General features: G+C 44.8%; 1 long non-coding RNA gene across 1 annotated transcript; it reads right to left on the reverse strand.

Annotated features, from left to right (window-relative positions):
* Positions 1-665: 665 nt before the first annotated feature.
* On the reverse strand, positions 666-5329 carry LOC139613243 (uncharacterized). Its single transcript, XR_011686707.1, has 4 exons — positions 3564-5329; positions 3113-3406; positions 2847-3020; positions 666-2682 (listed from the first exon to the last, which is right to left on the reverse strand). It is a non-coding gene; the product is annotated as an uncharacterized lncRNA (long non-coding RNA).
* Positions 5330-5948: the final 619 nt, after the last annotated feature.

Here is a 5948-nt window from a genome sequence, read left to right on the forward strand (position 1 = left end):
TCTCTCTCTCTCTCTCTCTCTCTCTCTCTCTCTCTCTCTCTCTCTCTGCCGCCCCCCACCCCCCTGCAGGTTGACCCCTTGCAGAGCTGAGCTGCCTGAGAATTATGAGCAGCTTAGCCACTTCATTTGTTGACCCAGAATGCCCCAGGGCCTCTGGGGGAAACTTTCAGTGGGAGGACCAATAAAAGGCAGCGTGCACAAACAGTGAAGTGACTTCATCCCACAGTAAACCTCTGGTGATATATGGAGGCCGGAGGAAATTGGAGGAGGACACAGCATGGTGGGGAGGTGGAGGGTGGAGCTCTGTCCTTACATGTCCTCTGTCCTGTGGCTCTGTAGCTGTCTGTCTTTCAGGACATCAGCCTTCAGCTCTGATCCATGATATAATATGACACCTACAACACTGTGACTGACACATGTTGACCTTCTGGATCGTCATCACCTACATCACATCCAACTCAGTGCAGTGAGAGAGTGGAGGTCTGGAGCGAGAACACTGTGAGTTCTCAGCTGCTGAGGACACCAGTGTATCCATTATAATATCATTAATACTGATCCCAATAATGATAATAACGATGGATATGATTCATATACTTCGGACAGAAATTAGTTCAGAGGTGTCGTCTCTTACATTACTGAGACTCCAGTGTTAGTCTCATATAAACAGAAATACTTTGATAAACATCAGCTGTTTATCTTTTTATTGTCCTGCAACGAAGAACACTGATTCTGGACCTTGTCCATGTGGTCTGGCTCAGATTCCCACAGGTCTTCATCATGTGTCGATCATATTTATGCTCTTCTATAATCTCCACAGATCTGTTGGGCTCACAGGGAGAATGAAGCTGCCTGAGGCTGCACAGACGATGATCTATCAGGTTCGTTGTGAAGCTGAATCATGAACGGTTTTCAGTTTCACAGATACAGTTTGCAGTCCAGTCCACCTTCACATCTGCAGTCTTTAGTCCTGTGGAAGAAAACAACTGGTCCTGGTCACTTCAGAGGGAACCTGATTCAGCTGCAGTCAAATGAGGACCAGACCAGGCCCAAAGAGGACGGAAATTCTCTGCATCTATGTCCAGGATGATTATTAGTGTGTATCAAACAGCCTGGTGAGGAGCTGATGTCACAGCTGATGTACTAATAGAGTCCTGGCTCCAGTGGGGGCGTTCAAGTTCACCAAGTGTGACTGTGACACATCCTGTGGAAACTAGTGCAGCTATTATTTTTTATCTGAATCTACAAAGATGAAAACTTTTTCTTTGTTCCACTGTGACTCCACCTCTAAGTGAAGACTCGTCTTACAATTCTTTGCAATCTCTTTGGCTTTGGTTTCAGAACCTAGATGTCATTTTTCAAAATGGTCACCACTTGTACCACAGGCTGTCCAACATTCAAAACATTACATTGTGCATTCATATTTTTAAAGAAATGTTGCACTCATGGAGACATTTCTTTAGATCACCCACACACAAGATACCAATAGTGCCAGTGGTTAGTTGTTCATACAACCATTAGATATTGTAGTACAGAATATATGATACATGTTTCATCATGGTGCTACAGGTAATGTCACTGCAAAAGGACCAGTAGAGAATACTACAGATGCAGGGAAATCATTGAACAAAGCTGAAATTTATTGATACAGCACTGTAAATCACAACATAGGTTCCCTTTACAGTTAACTACAAAAAACAATAAACTAGAGTACTACCAAAAAAAAAACAAAACAAAACAAAAAAAAAACACTTCAAATTGGGTCACTGGCTCACTGTTATGAACCTCACAAGGTTTTCCAAAAGTGAAGCCCCAAGATAACTGACAGTCACACTGTTGCAGTTGGAAAAAAAAGATGATTTATTTCCCGAACAAAAATAAACAACCAAAATCAGAAACAAAAAAGAAGAAGCAAAAGACTGATGGACTGGCCAAAATAAACAAAAGCAGGGAAGCCACTCAGGCCGACCCACAAAGGGTCATAGGACCTGGTGCTTTCCTTCTACTGTAAACGAAAAGAGCCCAACTCTAATCTAACCAAAACCAAATCCACTAAATTAAGACTACCAGACCCATAAGCATGACAAAGCAAACAAAAACCCCAAACCCTGGATACAGCTACTTTGGCGGTGGCATGCAGGAGGAAGAGAGAGAAATCTGGGATCCCAGGCCTTATAGGATTTCTCCCCTCCAATCAGGTAAAACCACAACCACCTGAGTAACAAAGAAACCTTATGAAACATGTCATTTTCAACACTGCCAGCAGGGGGGGAGAATGTAACACCCCCACCGTAAGTTACTGAACAGGGTATCCTGAAAAGAGAAAAAGCAAGTTAATAACAATAATACACAGAAAGATATACTGTTCAGATACAATGTTCAGGAAACAACATTTTATAGGCGTGACGAGACGTCAGCTGGAACATCACACCTGCCGCGGATATGCCTGACTTCCACATTTCCTGCAAAAAAGGCAAAACAAAGGAATACAGTTCTCACTCATTTCCATCAACCCTGGATATGGCCACAGATTCTCATCCATATCGAAATGAATGTTCTCATTGGCCAAACATCTTGGAAAGAACCTTCGGGCATGGTGAATCCAGGCCTGACACTGGTCTGCTGTGATGTCGGTGAGTATGGAGAGTATGGGGGCAAGTACGCGGGGGTGAATGGTGGATGGACCTGAAACCAAGCCTGCATCAGTTGAGCATGTGGGACCTCACACTGTCCCACACAGTAACATAGGTCACACCAGCAGCTCTACAGACCAGAGTTAGCTCATGAAGGAACGCTACAAGGAGCTCTGTATGAGCCAACACAAGGTCTGTATCCCATCACACACTCACCCTCTGATACAGCCGCACACATGGTGATGTTGGCCCCACGTTGCCCGGGTACTTTGATGGTGGCCGGTTGGCCGACGAAATTCCAACCTCTCCTCTTTGTCTTGGCCAGATTGAAGCCTCTTCCACAAAAATGAATTAATGATGGTTTTCATCAGCATCCAGGGCCATCAGCCTCTATGTAAAAAGACATGTTGGAAGGAGAATGACCAATTCCAGTACAATGATGGGGAATCTTTCACATACAGGTACAATGAAACTGAACACACCTGAACATACTCAATCCTCAGTCCCTTCACTCTGTCTGCATTTCTCTCTAAAATCACACTGTGCAGCTGTTTTAGGGACATTTGGTGTCTTTTCAGCATGTGTGCAATGGTTGGCAAACTTATGGCTTCCACATTGCTGAAGATGTCTTCACTGTGCAGGAAGTGTTGTCTGATTTCTGTGAGGCGAATGTCATTTCTGGCCCAGACCAAGTTGACCACAGTCCGCTCTGGTTGGTCAGTTCAGACTCTGCCTCTGCCTCCACCTTTTGGTTTAGTCTTAATTCTGTAAGAAAACTTACAGAAGAAACCAGACTTCATACTGTAAAAAACATTTACATAGTCACATAACCTACTCTGTGCTACACACTGGCACATGCAGTATACAGTCACCTGACAACTAAGAGTAGCCTCAGTACTGTAATGTTCGCTGTAGTGCATGCTGAAGACGTACCAGTTCTCATTGCAGAAGGTTCTGATGATTGAGGCCACAGCTGATCTTCTGAGGTTTGATTGTTTGGTTCTAGCTGCCTCAGTCATTGTTATACCACCATTTATGACATGGTCTACAACCATTTCTCTGATCTTTTGGGATACTCTTTGCTGTTGCTGCTGCTGTCTTGGTCTGTGGCCTTGTCCTCGGCCACGTACCCCCACACCTCTCAAACGGGGCCCACAGCTACCTCTCCGGTGAGGCCCAAGCCCTCCTCTAGGTTACAGTATTGCTATGTTGCTGTGGATACCACTCATTTATGCTCGTACCACAAGGTAAATTCAATCATCAGTAACGAGTTGGTGTCAGTGCATCTTGTTATCCTGAAACTTTCATGATGTGACGAGGGATGTTGTTCCTCAGTTTCCATAAAACTATGCTGTAAGAGGAATACAACAGTTACTTATCATTTTGAGCAGATGTATCAGTTGATAGTTGGATCACTGTAATGAAATGAACAGACAATCATCTCAAATGTGTGAATGGCATTTTGAAATGGTAATACTTTGATGTTAAGTTGTGTCATTTGGAACTTTGAACAAAGGATCTTTGGTAAAGTGATGATGTCACATCTGAGATAAATACCTGAGATAAAACTCACATGAAGAGGATACAAGACGTGACCTGTCAGACTCAGGAAGCAGAGATGTCGAGGGGATTTCACTGAGAGGAAACAAACCGCCAGAGTTTTACTATACCTGAATACACAGCGTGTGTGTGCGTGCGTCTGTGTGTGTGTGTGTGTGTGTGTGTGTGTGTGTGTGTGTGTGTGTGTGTGTGTGTGTGTCAGACTTAGACTCTGGGTGCAGCTGTAAACAGAGCTGCCAGGAGCTGGTCATTAGTCTCGCCACATCACAGCCTGGCGTGTCCCTTCATGGCACGGAGCCACCATGGTCAGAGAGGGAAAGCTGAGCGGCCTGAGGCTCCACCCTCCAGCAGCCACCTCAGCAGCTCAGCTGTCAGTCTGACGGAGGCGTACCAGGGTTACTGTAGGTCATTGACCCTGACGTCAGCTGGTCTCTGTCATTAACAACAGTGTGTGTCACTTTCTCCTGGATGTTATAAACACGCTGTTTAGATGTTGCTCCCTCCGTGACATCATGGTGGGATCTGAGGACCCACTCACATATTACTTAATTTTCCTTACACTCTGCCATTTTTGTATTCCTTGCTAATGCTGCAGGATCTGTTCTCCTCTTCATCTTTACTCTGATCGTTAGATGATCTTTTTAGGTCAGTATGTTTATGTCATATTTTACATTTTATTTATAAATCATTTCTGATTGATCTAATCTGTACTCATGGGCAGTGACATCACAGATTGTTTCTGAGGACTCGACACTTGGCTGGGCAGGCGCTCAGGACTGTTGTCGTACTGTCTCCGTCCGACTCGTCCTTTGCTCCTATGTTATCTGAGGAATGTCGAGGTCAGTGTGACAGTTGTTGCTTTAACAGCAGGGTGGACTGTGTAGAGCTGTGATGTGGGTGTGTCTGCTGACTCATACCAGAGTCCTCAGTCATCCTCCCAGTTTACGTCCATCAGACAGCAGCTCGCTCTGACTTTGGCGCCAGACATTTTGAAAACTGCTCATTGTCTTTCTGTGCTTCACTTCACTCAAACCACCTCTTTCTTTTTCTCCACGTTGGATCCAGTTCTGTCAGAGTTCACATCGAGACAGGAACCTAAACAAGCTCTATATTTAACAGCTTCTGTCTAGACCAGTGGATCTCAAACCTCTTTAGACGGGGGGGTGGGAGGGGGGGGTGTTAATGCCTTTACTGGATTGAAGAGAGACAGGAAGCGTGGGGAGAGAGAGTAGTCCAGTCCAGTGATGCTGTTTAACAGTCAATAAATCAAATCAAATCAAATCACAGGAGCAATATGATTCACATATGTTGCTCTGTCCTTCATCCCAGTAAGCACCAACCATTTTGGTAGCTTTGACTCCATTCCAGGGAGGAAAGGCCCGGGCCTCCCGCAGACTCCCCAGGTCGGTTTCACCTGTCCTCCTTCTGCCCCATTCCCTTCCCCAATACAACACAATGTGAAATTACGATGACCCCTATAGGGCTACACATATACATACACAGGATGGCATTACAGGGATTACACTTAAAATGTGTCCATTACATAACTAACCTGGCCCATAAGTGACCCTGATTCCAATATGTGGCAGTGCTACATGATCACACACATATGAACACTGGTCAGATGACATCAAACGTCTTAGTCATGGTGATGACATCACACTAAACACTGTCCTGTTGATTTTCCACCATGATGTTGTGTGTTGTTTGATTAACAGGATGATAGCTGATGATAACTGACGGGCTAACCATTAGCTT

Source organism: Trachinotus anak, unplaced genomic scaffold, assembly GCF_046630095.1.
Source record: "Trachinotus anak isolate AG129_WGS33_773 ecotype Australia unplaced genomic scaffold, CSIRO_AGI_Tana_v1 ptg000032l, whole genome shotgun sequence".
Taxonomy (NCBI): domain Eukaryota; kingdom Metazoa; phylum Chordata; class Actinopteri; order Carangiformes; family Carangidae; genus Trachinotus; species Trachinotus anak.